General features: G+C 48.6%; 2 long non-coding RNA genes across 5 annotated transcripts in view; one reads left to right on the top strand and one right to left on the bottom strand.

Annotated features, from left to right (window-relative positions):
* The window catches only part of LOC147017390 (uncharacterized), a 4,735-nt gene extending 3,823 nt beyond the window's left edge, over positions 1 to 912 (bottom strand). The window contains exons 1-2 of the long non-coding RNA XR_015049476.1: positions 725 to 912; positions 272 to 552 (exon numbers count right to left, since the gene is read on the bottom strand). This is a non-coding gene — a long non-coding RNA (uncharacterized LOC147017390). The remainder of the gene's footprint in view (positions 1 to 271; positions 553 to 724) is intronic.
* Positions 1 to 17,500, top strand: part of LOC147017389 (uncharacterized) — a 103,804-nt gene that overhangs the window by 17,092 nt on the left and 69,212 nt on the right. The window lies entirely within an intron of this gene.

Consider the following 17,500-nt stretch of genomic DNA (forward strand, 5'->3'; position numbering starts at 1 on the left):
CTTATTTCAAACTTCATCTTCAACTTCATTTCCCATATAACCTCCACCATGTTAAACAATATTTGTACTCGATCTCAAGCATTACATCTAACTCCATGACCCACCCCCACCTCCATCGAAAAGCTCGTCATGTCCCAATTATTCTCAAATTCGAGCTTTAACTTCACTTTAATCTTCATCTCGATTTCTGACTGCTACTCTCAGACATTCTTATCTGGTTTTTCCAACTGCTTGTTTCTATATCCATTACCTTATACTCTATATCCATTACCTTATACTCCTTCCTCTCATCTTCCTTCTCGCCTCAGGCCATGGGGAGTTTATAAGAAACATTGGGCCTGTTTATGGCCCACACTCTTCCCTTCCGTGCTCTTCCCGTTTCTCTTCTTCCCACTCGCTTTCTGCGCCGCTCCCTCCAACGAGCTCTTTGCATCACTCTCCCTTTTGCTACTCTCCCTGAACCTCGACTCTGCCACAGCCCGCTTCCCGCATCCACTACACAGGCAGGATGGAGCTGGGAGAGTGACCTTGAGTGAGGACTGGCAGCCACATCTGGGGGGGGGGGGGGAGGGGGCAGACAAAAAGACCAAACAAGCTAATTGCAATTCTGGAAATGAAATTATTGTGAAATAAACAGAGGATGAAAGAGATGAAGTTTCTACCTTCTGTATTGAGTAGCACATCAAATTAACATCGGACAAAGCAATACTCAAACTGTTGTTACCTTGAGATAAGCCAGCCAGAGTTAAGATAAGGCAGAAGGAAATTGAAAGGATGAAGTAGCGCATTTTTCTTCTTTGGAACAAGAAATTGCACAAATATCTAAAAATTATTTAATAAAGAGTCACTTTTCTCTCTGTTTCTTGGTATTTCCTTCCTCTTTCTCCCTCTGCAGTTCTGTCTCAATACCTTGCTCACCCGTTCCTTCTTTTATGGCTTCCTTCCCACCCCTCTTTCTCAGCCCAATTTTTTCATTCCCACCTCAGCCCACTCAGTTCACTTTTTCTTTCCCTCATTCTCACTCTCTCCGTTTGCATTTCCATAATTTTTCGTCTCTCCCTATTTCTCACCACCCTTCCTTGGGAACAGCTTCCAGAGGAGAAATATGTGAAAAGATGTCATTTCTTCTCTCCTCATCTATCCTGGACTCAAACCTAAATAAATGCACCATTGCATCAAAATACCTTGCCAATTTGGACCTAAGTTTGAGCAAACTTGTGTTTGCTTGTACAGAAAAGAAATGTTCTGGCTGTTGACATATTGAAGGGGTCAAGTGCTTTTAAGTACATGCTTGCTCTTGGAACAGTTCGAGGCATGGTGTGTAATTGAGCCTTACCACAGTTGGTTGTGTGCTCCCTCCCATTTGAGCTTTCTGATCATGGAGTTGTTTCTCTATGGGGGTGGAATCTAACCAAAAACTGCTTTTCTGATAGGTAGAGTGTGAACCAGAACAGTGTGGCAGGCACAGACATCACCAAGGTGATATACAAAAAGTTATTCAAAATAAAAAATATATAATAATAAAAAATATACATATATATAATAAAAAATATAAATATTATTAATTTTTTTATTTTTTATTTTATTTTTTAATATAATAATAAATAAAAAAATAATAAAAATAAAAGAATTAAAAAATATATATATTCAAAATAAAAAATATATATTCAAAAATATTAAAAAAAAATCACCAAGGTGATATACAAAAAGTTATTCAAAATAAAAAAGCGTTTTTTTGGGGGGGGGGGGTGGATTGTGGGGGAACGTTAGTGTGAGGACACACTGTGTGGCCATGTGAAAACAACTTAATTTTTTTCTGCTCTGATGGGGTATTGATCTGTAAGTCATCTGTGTGGTGTGTGTAGACAACTTAATCATGTTATTATTTAATCTATTTTGCTTTCACAGACAAACTTTAATAAGTTGCTCTTTTATATCATTCTATGTAACATTTAGATATCCGACATGCTTGATAAACCGGTAAGGGCAAAGTCCTATAGGTGCCGGATTACATCGAGATTACATAGGCTTTTACTGTACTACTTTTGTAAGGAGATCATTCCATCTATGAATAACTACAGAGTTCATAGAACACGATATCCCACGGAGTGTTCAAATATATTGTTGTGGTTACCAGATTCGCAAACCACCATTCAGGTCCCTTAGGTGAGGTATCTCGGTAAGTGCATGTGTAGTTAGGCCCAAACCCGTTGTCTAGTGGGAATACATGTCATTTATACGTGCTGCGACTCTTCAGGATAGCCGTTTTTCTTTCACTATCTTTATTTTGGACCAACCGCCATGATCACAACCACAACATCAACCACCAACCACAACCACCGCTTCACCACAACCGCCACGACCTTTACCGTCACAACTCGCCACCATCGCATCACCGTCATCTTGCGCCACTCATGGGCACCGATGCTGGACTCGTGTAGGGCGCACGTTGAACAGCGTGTACAAAATCACGGATTTTCTGCTTCAAAAACGGATCAAAAACGACACACGCCCACTTTTTGCCGTCCAATCGCTGAGCGAGGGGCGACTGGCCCCGCCTCAGGGCGATCGATATATGCAAATTTGTGGATCAAAAAGCCTTCACGCCCACTTTTTGTCGGGCCAATGGGGAGCGAGGTGAAAGGTCAAAGGCGAAGTTACGGGGGGGATAAAAGGACGGTGTTCGTCAGTCAGAAGGGAGTCGCACACCAGAACGGTCGGAGAGTCAAGAAGGGGAGAGTCGCAAACAAGAACGGGTCGGAGAGTCAAGAAGAGGAGAGTCGGAAGCAGAGGGTCAAGACTTCGCGGGCGGTGGAGCTGCTCGTCGTGTGCGTTGGAGTCGGAACGGAGGGGACGGAGCTGTGGAAAGGCGGCGACACCAGACGAGGGGGTGCTCGCGTCGTGCAGGAAGCTGCACCCGAGGGAGGCCGACAGCGCGACCTGGCCGAGGTGGAGACGCTCGTCGCACATAATAAAGATCCTCTATACCCCGAGCATCAGCAACCCCCTCCTGTTTCCCCCCGCGCTGAGATAGTGCGACCAAGGGGGCCCCGTTCCCACCCCCGACCAGACACCGTCCACGAGGCCCGCGGGTTGCGGGGCCATCGCCGCTCCGCGTCTCATCACCAGACGGGTAGGCCCGACCCGGTCTCGGCCTCAGGCCTACCCCATTCTTGGGGGATTTCTTTTGGTTTTGGGTATGTGTTGTCGGCGCCGTCTGTGAAGTAGAATTGTATAAGTGTTGCCGTGTGCTCGGTAGTCGGTATTAGCTCTGCACTGTGTTTTCACTTTTATGTTTGCTTTTTGTGTAAATGGAATTGTGTTTTCTTTTTTTTGTGTGCATTTGGTGGAATTGTATTTGTGTGCTTCCCGTGTGCCGAGAATAAATGTGCTTTATTGTTGAACTGTTTTCCCGCTTCGCTTCGTCTTTTTCCCCATTGAACCCCCATCTTGCTTCACGTAAAGGGTTGGTAGTGGGCTGAGTACGCCCGATAATTAATCGAACCGTCGAGGTCGACGATAACACCGCTCGGTTATTCTGATAGTACGGAACGGGTCGCTTAAGTGGCCCGTGTCCGAAGTGGACCTGCGGCGAGGTGCGATCGCCCGGACTACCCTCCGCGGGGGTACTTAGGTAGTTCGAATTTGGCGAGCAACCCTATCCCACGCGGGGGCTGATTGGCTCGATCGCGGTGAGACCGAAAGGTCCACCCGTGACTGGTTCCCGGCGTTAGTCCGAGAGGGTCACGACTGGATTGTCCGTCCGGTGGGCGACGTGCCGCGATTCGAGTTACGTGGCCGTTCGCACGCCGGCGGGCGCGAAGACCGCAACACTGGTGTCAGGAGTGGGATACAAATTCATCGCCCTCCTCGCGGCACTGGTATCGGAGAACAGGAAAACGGGCTGTCCTGTCTCCGGCTAAATTCACGGGAATCGGTCCAGGGGTGAGAGAAGCGACCCCCGATTCCCTCCAAATTACGAGCGAGTTAAATTAACCCTTCACGAGAAGCAAGATGGCGTCTCAAGGCGAGCGGGAGCCGGGGGTATTAGAAATGGATGTAGAATGTGTAGAATCCATGGCTCAGGATGGAATCCCCGAGCAGGAAATGTTGATTGCGCAGGAACACGGACTCGCCCAACTGAACCCAGAACCTGAGGTGGGTGCGGCAGCGGCCGCGGTGTATGACACCTCCCCCCCCCCTCTCCACCAAAACCCTTCCCCGACCCCTGCCGAAACGGCTCACCCAAGCGCACCCGACATGACCCAGCTATACACCATGCTGGCAAAAATGTATGCGGAAACGACAGCGAAGATGATTGCGAACATGAACAAGCAAATGGACGAAGTAAAAACGAAGATGGAAGCGAATATGAAAAACGAAATGAAAGGCATGAACGAACAAATGAACGAAAAGATGGATACAAATACAAAGGAAGTGAAAACGACGATGGATGCGAATACACAGCAAATGAGGGAAGAAATGAAAGAACTACGGGGTGAGACGCAGAACATGGGCCGATGCCTGCAGGCGGGCATGAAGGCCGTGACCAGGGAGCTAGGAATGGCGACTTCACGTGTGGGAGCAAACGAGCTGGGTGGGGGTGCAACGGCTGACAGGCCCGCGGTGGAGGCGGGTGAAAAAATAATTCGGGGGGCGTGTTGGGCGAGGGTCGTGACGATGACCGAAAGGGAAAAATTAAATGGGGAGACCAAAACGTGTGAGACGAGACACGAGGTGACGACAACGGAAATAATAGTTGAGACAAGGGAGGTAAAGGGTGAAGAGTTGGCAGAGACACGGGAGACAGAAAAAATAGAGGGAAGACTACACGATGAAGATGGGCTAAGTGACGCACACACACACACGGAGGTAGTGGAGGATAATGGGGGTGAGCTCGCGGAGCGTGTAGGGACCCGGTGCGAGCAGCGGGATGGCCTCCTCCAGGAACGAGGGGAGGGAGTATGCCCCCTTGAGGCGAGTCACGACCAGGTGAGTTCGGTCGTGTTTTGCGAGGTTGAGGGGACGAGTGCTGTGGACGGGTGCACGGAGAGCTTGGGGGGGTATAGAGGCCCCGGAGACCCTTGTGGGGACACGAATCCCCAGTGTAGTTGTCCCTGTGTGTGTGGTGCAAGGCGTGAGTGCGTCCCCGTGTGTGGAAGCGACCCCGTGTGTGAGTGGTGTGGTGGCGATGGTGCCGGAGTACGTGCTTCCCAGCACGCCGTGCGTGGGTGAGGCACCGTGTGTGAGTGAGGCCGTGTGTGTGAGTGAAACGGCCAGTGTGAGTGAGGCACCGCGGGTTAGTGCCCCCGCGTGTGTGGGTGAGGCACCGTGTGTGGATGAGGCACCGCGGTTGAGTTCCCCCGTGTGTATGAGTGAGGCACGGTGTGTGGATGAGGCACAGCGGTTGAGTGCCCCCGCGTGTGTGGGTGAGGCACCGTGTGTGGATGAGGCACCGCGGGTGAGTTCCCCCGCGTGTGTGGATGAGGCACGGAGTGCGAGTGAGGCACCGCGGGTGAGTGCCCCCGCACGCGTGAGTGAACGGCCGTGTGCAAGGTCGCTGTATGTAAGGGAGACCGTGTGTGTGAGAGAGCGGTATGTGAGGGAGATGTCGGTTGTCATGCGGGAGCACGCAGCCGCGTCTCCCGGTGTGAATGTGATGGAGTGGACTGTGTGCGTCGTAACACGCAGGTGTGCGTGGGTTGAATGGAGGCGACGACGGCGACATGACAGGAAAGAAAGCCGAGTAGCGGCTGTAGCTATTTCGGGGATCGTGCCGGGTTCGCCCAGCAGTGAGCACGCGGTCCGTGCTGTGCAACGCACGAGACCGCCACGTGCTCGCTTGCGAGAGTGAAGTCCCGGTCCGGAAACGCACGCGGTGGATTTGCCGATCCCGCGGACGGACAAAGTTTAGGCAGGTAAACGGATTTGGACCGGACGGGTTCTCCACGCGATCGTGTGTTTAGCTCCAACGGGCAAAGCACATGTGTTCGCGTGGGGAACCCCTCGAGACGTGGGGCTTGTTTTTTTTTATGCGCACGGTGACGTCATGGCTGCACGTGGGGTTGGAATCCGGCAGGAGGGGTATCTCTGCCGGATGGTCCCGTCCAAGGAGGGACGAGGAACACGTGCAGCTGCATGACGTCACGGGCAGGTGCAAAGTGCGCGAGCTCTGAGTTGCCGCGCAGGTGCTGCGCATGGGGAAAAAAAAAAAAAAGCAAGCCTCACTTTCGGGTGTACAGGATTCCTGGGCAAGGGGTGAAAGACCCCCTTACCCTGGGCACAGGATGGAAACTAGTTAGGGGGAAGGGTTAGCTTAGTTAGACCGACTTCATGGGGCAGGGGTAAGTCCTCATGGAGTCCGTGGAATGGATTAGTTAGAGGGATTGTAGCCAGATTTAGGTTGGGAAATAAAATGATTTATTTGGAGACTGTGACAGACTTGTGAATGTGTAGGGGGGACGTAGTTTAGCTACGTAGTGTTAAAAGGAACGTGCTGTAGTTTAAGGGACGACGTGGGAGCACGAGTTAGTTAGGGGATGCAGATAGAAGGATGGCAGAGTTCAGTGGTGTGTGTGTGTTGAAGAGTTGGTGAGTTGTGAGGCGTGTACATGGTGAGTGAGTGAGGCCAGCGGGTCTGTGTGTATGGAGCGAATGGGGAATGCATGGTGCGATGAGTGATTGGGGGGAGGAGTGACTCCCGCCCAAGGGACCCCGGGGTCAGAGTAAAGTGAGTTAGCTGGGTGAGTCAAATTGAAAAATGGAGGTCGTTTTGTTGTTGGTGGGAAAGTAGGCTCGAGACCCATTTGGAGGGGTGCAGGAGCCCTGTTGACGGGCTTGGGAGCGTGGCTGCGAAAGGTGAGTATCGCTGAGTGGGTACCCCGGGCACCAGGCTAGTCGGCCGGGGTAGGCCATGGGCCCATGGGGGGCCGGGATAGAGTAGTGGGCACGGGTGCGCCTGCTTGGTGCGGGGGCCCGGGGCGCCATTAGCCGCGTGGGCAGTGTTGTGGGCACGGGTGACCCTCGGAAAGGGGCCCGGGAGGCCGGCCTGCCACTTGTGCGTTTCAGGGGAGGTGCCATGGGGGGCACTCCCCGGTGTAAGGGAGCTGGTAGGCTCGGAGGCAGTGTAGTGCCCGGGGGTGCCATAGCGGGAGATTCGGCAGAGGGTCGTGCCTGCCAAAGGGAGCCACGTGTCCTAGCCAGGAGACCGTGTGAGGGCACGGAGAGAAAATTGGGGGGCGAGGCCCGAAATTGTAAGGACAACAACACAGGCGACGGGAATCTGGGTTGTTAGAACCAATAGTTTAAGCGAGAGGCGCTTGTTGAAAGCCCCGGGGTAGTTTAGCAGTTAAATGGATAGGGTAGATTAGGAGATGTACCCCTCCGCACCATCCATCCCCTCGCTGTCGTTGTGGGCCGCTGGACCCACTTTGGGTTAGATCGCCGAACTCTGGGGAGGCCATTCTGAGGCTTCGTTGGGCCTCGACACAGGACGTTAGCTCTCCCTTGTTCCCCTCCGGGAAGGGAACGTAGGGGTTGGGAGTAGGCTAGGTGACAGGATAGGTTAGCCGAACAAGGACGATAAAGGGGGTTTGGGGACGATTTATAGTGGGGGAGTAAAAATAAAAACAATAAATAAAAAAAAGTTGGGGCTAAATTGGTTTTTCACAAATTAAGGGAGTGGGTATGTACAGTGACAGGCAAAGGCGATAGGTTGGGAGGGAGACAGGTAGGTAGGTCCGAGCCCGCCTTCCAAGTGGCCAGCACCACCGCACTCCCTCCACCAACCTCCATTGAACGGCAAAGGCTGGCCAACTTCATCGGCAGCTGTTATTTTGCTGCAAGGCCTGTGCCATCGGCTGGCCGTGTTTGCTTCAAGGCCTGTGCCGGCCAGTTCATCTGCTGGCTGTTTTTCTTCAAGGCCTGTGCCGGCCAGTTCATCTGCCGGCTGTGTTTGCCTGCAGCGGCCTTCTTCTGCGGGCTGTGTTTGCCTGCTGCCTTTGCCATGCCATGCCCACTGCCCACGTTCACCAGCCCCGTTCAATTTTTGCTTTGCCGCCCCCCCCCCCTGTTCATTTCCATGTGCGCCAGGATCCGCAAGGCAACAGTTTGCAAGCTGCAAGAACTGCCCTGTTGGCAGCTACAACACGGGCCTGCAGTGGCAGCCCGTGCACCGTGTTTGTGTCCATGCATCCATTCGTTGTGCTCATTGCGTGTGCCACTTGAGCTGGCACGGAGACTGCGTTTGTGCAGCCCATGCACCGTTGTGGTTCACTGCATTCAGTTCAAACCGTTCATGCATTCATTCGTTGTGCTCATTGCGTGTGCCACTTGAGCTGGCACGGAGACTGCGTTGTGCAGCCCATGCACCGTTGTGGTTCACTGCGTTCAGTTAAAAAGGGAAGGCCTTGGACTGCGTGTGAGCAGCCAGCCACGTTCCCTGTCACCTGCATTGTTTGAGTCAGAGACTGCATGTGGGCAGCCTGGCTCCCTGCTAACTGCTTTCTTTTTGCAGAGTTCGATGATCCTGGGCCATGGTTTAGTGTAAAATTTGTAAGTTAAGGTTAAGATGTACTGTACATATGAGTGCGCCCCGGCATGTTTGTCTTAGCGCCCGGCAATTTTATTTAAGTCGTCCGTGTGAGTGAGTTTGTTTAGATAGTTACGCAGCCCTCAGGTTATTTATTTTGGGGACACGAATACCATGAATGTCGCACTCAGGGATCCGTAGGTAAAGTGTACTAGGGGAAAACTACACATGATGGCACACGAAAATTTGACGACTCGGGACGAGTCTGTAAAAAGGGAAGGGGGTAGTGTTGTGGTTACCAGATTCGCAAACCACCATTCAGGTCCCTTAGGTGAGGTATCTCGGTAAGTGCATGTGTAGTTAGGCCCAAACCCGTTGTCTAGTGGGAATACATGTCATTTATACGTGCTGCGACTCTTCAGGATAGCCGTTTTTCTTTCACTATCTTTATTTTGGACCAACCGCCATGATCACAACCACAACATCAACCACCAACCACAACCACCGCTTCACCACAACCGCCACGACCTTTACCGTCACAACTCGCCACCATCGCATCACCGTCATCTCGCGCCACTCATGGGCACCGATGCTGGACTCGTGTAGGGCGCACGTTGAACAGCGTGTACAAAATCACGGATTTTCTGCTTCAAAAACGGATCAAAAACGACACACGCCCACTTTTTGCCGTCCAATCGGTGAGCGAGGGGCGAATTGGCCCCGCCCCCAGGGCGATCGATATATGCAAATTTGTGGATCAAAAAGCCTTCACGCCCACTTTTTGTCGGGCCAATGGGGAGCGAGGTGAAAGGTCAAAGGCGAAGTTACGGGGGGGATAAAAGGACGGTGTTCGTCAGTCAGAAGGGAGTCGCACACCAGAACGGTCGGAGAGTCAAGAAGGGGAGAGTCGCAAACAAGAACGGGTCGGAGAGTCAAGAAGAGGAGAGTCGGAAGCAGAGGGTCAAGACTTCGCGGGCGGTGGAGCTGCTCGTCGTGTGCGTTGGAGTCGGAACGGAGGGGACGGAGCTGTGGAAAGGCGGCGACACCAGACGAGGGGGTGCTCGCGTCGTGCAGGAAGCTGCACCCGAGGGAGGCCGACAGCGCGACCTGGCCGAGGTGGAGACGCTCGTCGCACATAATAAAGATCCTCTATACCCCGAGCATCAGCAACCCCCTCCTGTTTCCCCCGCGCTGAGATAGTGCGACCAAGGGGGCCCCGTTCCCACCCCCGACCAGACACCGTCCACGAGGCCCGCGGGTTGCGGGAGGCCATCGCTCGCTCCGCGTCTCATCACCAGACGGGTAGGCCCGACCCGGTCTCGGCCTCAGGCCTACCCCATTCTTGGGGGATTTCTTTTGGTTTTGGGTATGTGTTGTCGGCGCCGTCTGTGAAGTAGAATTGTATAAGTGTTGCCGTGTGCTCGGTAGTCGGTATTAGCTCTGCACTGTGTTTTCACTTTTATGTTTGCTTTTTGTGTAAATGGAATTGTGTTTTCTTTTTTTTGTGTGCATTTGGTGGAATTGTATTTGTGTGCTTCCCGTGTGCCGAGAATAAATGTGCTTTATTGTTGAACTGTTTTCCCGCTTCGCTTCGTCTTTTTCCCCATTGAACCCCCATCTTGCTTCACGTAAAGGGTTGGTAGTGGGCTGAGTACGCCCGATAATTAATCGAACCGTCGAGGTCGACGATAACACCGCTCGGTTATTCTGATAGTACGGAACGGGTCGCTTAAGTGGCCCGTGTCCGAAGTCGACCTGCGGCGAGGTGCGATCGCCCGGTCTACCCTCCGCGTGGGTACTTAGGTAGTTCGAATTTGGCGAGCAACCCTATCCCACGCGGGGGCTGATTGGCTCGATCGCGGTGAGACCGAAAGGTCCACCCGTGACTGGTTCCCGGCGTTAGTCCGAGAGGGTCACGACTGGATTGTCCGTCCGGTGGGCGACGTGCCGCGATTCGAGTTACGTGGCCGTTCGCACGCCGGCGGGCGCGAAGACCGCAACAATATACTGTAATCCAATTGAAATGAAATAAAGATTTTAAATGTCATATAAAAAATTCCAGAAGTTTAGTGCCATTGAAGCAGTCTTTTACACATCTCCAAGTACTGCAAAAATGGAGATTTTTGGAAGTGACAAGAAGGCAAATTGAAACACGAAAAAGAGCAATTAGAGATTGCAAACCCTCACCAGGACTTCTTTTGAGTGGTGTATATTTATGGGTTTTTTAGGGTAAATCCAATGTGACTGCCAACCAGGTGACCTATGATATCAAATGTGTGAACCTTTTGTTTCTCATGGACAGGCGGTCATACGTGTAAAGTTTCGCCTCAATTTGTTCAGAAGTTTTGAGTTTTTTTTTAACAATATGGCTGCTGAATCACGTGACTGATGATGTAATGAATTTTTTCTGTGGACCATTTTATCCCTAGATGACCCTCAATTTTTCATACTGATCAGATGTGGTATTCTATATATAGAATTATGACATCATAAAAAATAATCTCATTCCCAATGAGGTGTACTTGCTCTGTGCCAAGTTTCAATTTTTTCCTTGGTGTGGTTTCAGTGATACAGAGGTCCAAAGTTTTTCCAATCTGGCTGCCACACCACGTGACCTATGACATCATAATTATCATTAAAACATTCCACTTGAGTAGTCGCTCCTTTGGTGAAAACTTTGTCTCAATCCGACTAGCGGTTGCGGAGAAAAACGCTAAAGTTCTGTGCGGACAAACAAACAAACAGACAAACAAACGGACCCAAATGCAATACCCTCTCCTTCGGTGAGGGTAATAAAATAATGATCTTAAAGGTCGTATAAATTTTTTTTTAATTCCAGACGTTTACCATTGTTGATGCAGTCTTTTGCACCACCTTATTTAACCCCTTACATTCATTATTCATTCCTGTTGTTTGTATCCTTTGACGTAGTTAAAAAAACGGTAAGTTTCCTGCTTGTTTGTTTTTTATATATATATATATATATATATATATATATATATATATATATATATATATATATATATATATATATATATATATATATATATATATATATATATACTCGATGATCGTGGAAGAACTCGTACTCGTACACTGAATGGATCAGGACAAAAGGAACAGTAGAGATAGGGCCGAAACACCAATAACAGAGTTGAAGGCCAAGTCAGAGGGAAATGGAGAAACATTGGTTATGGGGTGCAACGTGGGAGGGCAAAGCAGGGAAAGAGCAGTGGGTGCAGGACCAAAGAAGACAGAGAGACCACCGATCTGTCTGCGATGGCGAAGTGATAGGCCCATAGACTCAGCGTCATCATGGGAGATTCGAGTAATCTTAAAGGCCTTGGTTTCCACGGCGGCAGCAGACAGACTAAAAAGAGCGTCTCACTACGTTCTGCACACGTGCTAATTCCAAGCGAAAGTTCTGCTAAACTCATTCATTTGTTGATTTTTTTCATTTTTTTCCATTACACTAAACTCATTCTCAAGTACTCTCATTCATTTTCTGATTCGTGTTCAAAATACTGTGTACCATTCAATTGAAATTAAGTTGTTCCTCGATCATTAACCGACGTTTGTAGATGGATGGACAGACCGAAGTGAACCTATTGCTTACCCTGCTTTTCGCTATGCTTGCATGGGGTGGTCTGAGTGAGAGACTACACTCTCTCTATACTCTATAACTCTCTATATATAGCTATAACGACACTCTGAGTGAGAGACCCCTGAAACATTGTCCTAACTGTCCTCTTCTTTATTCTCAGGCTGTGGTTCCGAGTCTTGTCAGTGTCCATTCTGCTGAAAAACTCTTCTGCATTGATTTTGTTTATACCCTTCATTATCTCTGACATCTCGATCATATCGCCTCATAATCGCTTTTCTTATGTATAGAGTCCTATCTCCTTCTTCCGCTCAACACAGCTTTGTCTACCTCGGCCCAGAATCAATCCAGTAGCTTGATGATGAGCTCTCTCTTTGGCAGCTATGATGCAATGTCCTTCCTCAGATGTGGCGTACAAAACTGTATGCAATATTATTTAAATGAAATCTCACTAAATTCCTCAACAGTGTTAACACTACCTCTTGATTTACAATTTATCCCTCTATAAATACAACCTTAAAGCCTGTTAGCTTTACCTATACCTGTCTAGCACTGTTCTGTCTGCATACCCACGTGCCACACCACCACCCCCAGATCGTTCTCTTATGTGCCACACTCCAAGATTGCCCCTTGTATCACCTAATCCCTATTTTAATTATTCTTACCCATCTCCAACACTTTAAATTTATTTATGTTAAACAACATCTGCCAATCTTTTGCCCAATTTATTAAGTGTCTAGACTTTCCTGAATCAGATCACCACCCTCTCTGTTATCTCCCTTACTTCCAAGCTTTGTGTTATCTGATCTGCAAATATGGAAAGCAGACCCTTCACCTCACTATTCAAATCATTGAAGTAACTTATATAATAGTGATCATAGTACTGATCCCTGAGGTACCCCATTACTTACAACCTCTCAGACGGACATCCTCCCATTCTTTGCTTCCTATGACTAAGCCAGTTTCCAATCCAGTTAGTTGCTCCACCAGCCACTGCACAAGCCCTCACATTGGCTAACAGCCTTTACATGGCACCATGTCAAATGCCTTCTGAAAGTCTCGAAACACGACATACACTTCACTTTCCTCATCCATACAATCAGAAACTGCTTCACAGAACTCCAATACATATGTTAAACAAGTCCACTGAGCATTCAACACATAAAGGAATTCCCTAGTGAGATATTTCATGAGTAAATGTGCTTCATCAGGTACCTTCCCCTCATATCAGGAATGAGGGAAAATGTTGGCATATTTTCAACAATTCATGTCAGCATGTTCCATCCCCATTGTGATTTCCCACCTTCTGGAGATTTCCCACTTTCAATGTATCAATCCACCCATCCATCCATCCCACCTTCAGCTTTCCATCCATCCCAATCTTCACCCTTTCACTCCCGAACCTCTGTTCGAGGTGATTCCATTTAGAGCCTTGACCCTTTACCTCTCGAACCCTGTAAACCCCCTCCTCGTTAAAACCATTCCAGTACTTCCTGTCCCTAATCCCTGTGAATCCTTTTTCCCATCCTATTTCCCTCTGCACCTTTCCATGCCACAACCACACCAACATTACAATTACCCTGACACACGTTTAAAGCCGACTTTAGCACGACCTCTCAAATCATGTGAACTCCCCCCCCCCTTCTTCATTTAATACATTTCAATACCTCCCTTCCTCAATCCCTTCAAATCCGTTTTTGTCCCATCCTATTCCCCTCTTGCATCTGCCCATACCACAATCACAGCGATACCACAATCAAAGTTTACACAAGCATTACCATTCCAATGGCATAACCTGTGCTTGAAACACGAAGGCTGCTCTCCGCTTGGGGCGTGATGAACTGCCCCGCTAGGCCGGTGGCCACCAATGGGGAGGCAGCACAAGTAAGTTGGCGCTCATTGCCAAGATCTGTGCCATGCCTCTGTCGATGCAAAATTAGCATAATGAGTTTAAGTGTGATGATAAAAGGCAAATGTTTCCAATTAAGCTCGATTGATAATTAACTTGAAAAGTAAAGTTTTTAGCATATAGCACAATGTATTGTTAGAACCCTTTAATGGGAAATGTATTTGAATACAACATGATTATTACATCTATGTGCTCAAACATGTATCTATTTTGAATGTATTGTTACGATTGTAGGGGTAGATGGAGTAATTTCAGAGGAAAGTTAGGATTGAATAGAGATGCTTGGTCCGTGCACGTGTAGGAGACATCTCGATGTAATTAAGTCGGGAAACTGTGAGCTTCAGTGTTACTCATCACCACATGGGGGTGGTGGTGGTGCAGTGTTAATTAGATGGGGATTAAGACCAAGTTCCCCCAGTATGTGATTGCTCCCTGTGACCTATTCCTACGTTTTTGCATTTACAAGCCAACCATGAAGGAGTTGCATTTTTATATCAACAACCATAACCCCAAGCAAGCCAGGTGTGCTGAGCAGGCAGAGGCACCACCTTCCTGGGTTTTGTGCCAGCAAGCCACACCCCGGAGGTGGATGGTTGTTCGGTGTGACGTCGAAGAGAGATCGGGAGTGAACGCAAGAGTTCGGTGTGAGGGACACACGCTGTTGAAAAAGGAACGTGGCTGGGACCGAGGATCTCGCTTTGTTCTCCTCTCGGTACGACAAAATGACTTTCCTTCGACGCATGAAGAAGACAGCACGATTGTCATATTCATGCTGAGGCGAATTGGCTCGCGTGGTGGACCAAGATGCTGGCCATTGACTCTTGGCTGGTCGTGAGGGACGGACCTCGAAGCTTCATGTATATCATTGAAGAGACGGCACCATTCTGCAAAGTAGCGTGTCGGTAAGCGTGATCGACGAAGAAGCTGCACGGCGGTCTCTGAGCCTTGGCATTGAATATCGCCTCACGATTTATGTCACGTATGTTTCCTGCCAAGAGAGCGGCTCGGCGCCATTTTGGGCGCGTCTACCCATGCAGGACAGAGCGCCTCGATTCCAAAGTTCCATAAGGACCATCTCTGAACCAAGCTAAGTGCCAGAATAAAGGGAGGATTTGCTTTTTCTTTTGTTTCCCCTTGTCTGTATTGGAGTCTGTGTGTAGAGACACCTCGACTTTAGACTTTAATTTACTTAACGTTATTATTATTACATTTTGAATTACCCTAATAAATATTTCTATTGTCACTAAATTCCCACATTTATTTTAAGTTTCTGTGACTGTTTATTTGTCGTGGAGTTTGAATATAAACCCCCTTGTGCATCCATCTGTGCCTCCATCTCTCCGCCAGTGCTGCGCCCCACCGCTCCCGCGCGTCTTAAAATCTCTGAGGATCAACGTGTCCGCCTCCTCAGGAAAATCGCTCAGCTATCTGGGCTGGCCGGTGTTAACCTCCTTTACACCACAATGGGGTCGGGGGGATAACGTTAACTGCCAGACCCGTGACATTGTGTGTGTGTGTGTGTGTGTGTATGCATATGTACATGTATTTATATGTATATATATATATATATATATATATATATATATATATATATATATATATATATATATATATATATATATATATTGTTGCGGATCCGGGGTGGTGGGAATCTGACCCGGTCCCTGGTGCCACCCTCACCACCACCGTCTCCGGGAGTCTATAACGCCGGCCGGCACGGCACAGGCCTCAGGTCACGCATCTTTAATCGCGATACCAACGTAATTCTGTACCTTACCAGTTGGGGAGATAGAACCCCTCGTTACAGACTGGCTTTGTCAGTGACCGAGCGGAGTCTACCAGTCTGTAACCATTTTGGTCTTGTATGCCAATCGAACGGATCGTTCCTCGATGCGACACGCATGAATCCATAGCGGCAACTTCATCAGAATTAACCAGATTTATTGGGGACATCAGGGATCACAACACAAGCAATAACATGACAGTGGTTTTATTAACAATCAACCTGTTCTTAACTTGGGAACCACGGCTAAAAGGTTTCGAGGGGATTACTATGAAATATGCCTTATACAACACGTGCAAACAAACATGCATGCAGGACAAGACAGAGTACTTGGTGACGGCTCATGGACGAGAGGACCGTGTCCCAAAAACACGAAGGTCGCTCGTAAAACCCAGCGGGTTTCCACGGGTTCGAACTCACCCTCGAACGTGGCGCGCAGCAAGAAATGGCGGCGCAGCACTCCAGCTCCCGCCCAAGTCACTGTGTGCGCAGTTCTCCTCAGCGCGCTCTGGCTCCGCACCACGTCGACGATGCGAGATCGCCGATCTCTCTCCAGGGTTCAGCACACGAATCCCGGCCTGGCCTGTTCTCCATACAAGGTCCCAGTCGAAGTCCGAGTTCCACAGGCGAATCACAACGTGTCGAGCCGTGAGGTGAGCAAGGACCGTCAGACGCTCCGGCGTATCCTCTCCGGCCTTCCCGCCTCGAAGCCCGACTCCCGCTTCGCCCCCTCAGTTCCTCTCTCGATCGAATCACCGACGTGCAGGTCGGTTCAGCGTCTCTCCCGGCAGACCCAACACGGTGCCTCCTTCGTTCGCTCGCCTCGAAGCGACTCCGAGCACGCCTCGAGAACCCGGCCGTTCCTCACACACAGCACTCCTTTCGTCCCCTTTTCTTTTCTCCTTCGAGTCGTGAGGTGAATCGATGTGCAGGTTCCGCTTTCTCTGCCGGCCGATTCACCACTGCCTTTTTCTTTTCTCTCTCGCCTCGACACGCGAGCTCCTTCAACACACGTATGTCTCGGCGACTCCCTGACCAAAGGCTCCTCCCCTTCGCATCACTTCCTGTCCAGGAAGTGACCCCTCACTCTAGGCCACTCCTCTCAGCCGACTGGGAGGGGACTATTCCCGAATGAGGAAGGAATAATAGCGATCTCTCGTTTCACCACCATAGCACGAACACAAAAACAGTCTGTTTCACCTCCCGACACACACATATCATCCCTTCTACCACACAACCTATCTATACACGAATTTAATGGGGGAACTGAGCTAATTCTATATTTAGTATTCCCGTAAGGGCCATTTCTGTAACAATATATATGTATGTATGTATATGTATATGTATATGTATATATATATATATATATATATATATATATATATATATATATATGTATGTATATATATGTATGTATATATATGTATATGTATATATATGTATGTATATATATGTATGTATATATATATGTATGTATATATATGTATGTATATATATGTATGTATATATGTATGTATATACATATATATACATATATATATATGTACATACATATATATACACATATATATATATATGTATGTATATATATATATATATGTATGTATATATATATATATATATATATATATATATATGTATGTATATATATATATATATATATATATATATATATAT

Source organism: Eptatretus burgeri, chromosome 11, assembly GCF_056783735.1.
Source record: "Eptatretus burgeri isolate ZD-2024b chromosome 11, Ebu_testis_v1, whole genome shotgun sequence".
NCBI classification, from domain to species: domain Eukaryota; kingdom Metazoa; phylum Chordata; class Myxini; order Myxiniformes; family Myxinidae; genus Eptatretus; species Eptatretus burgeri.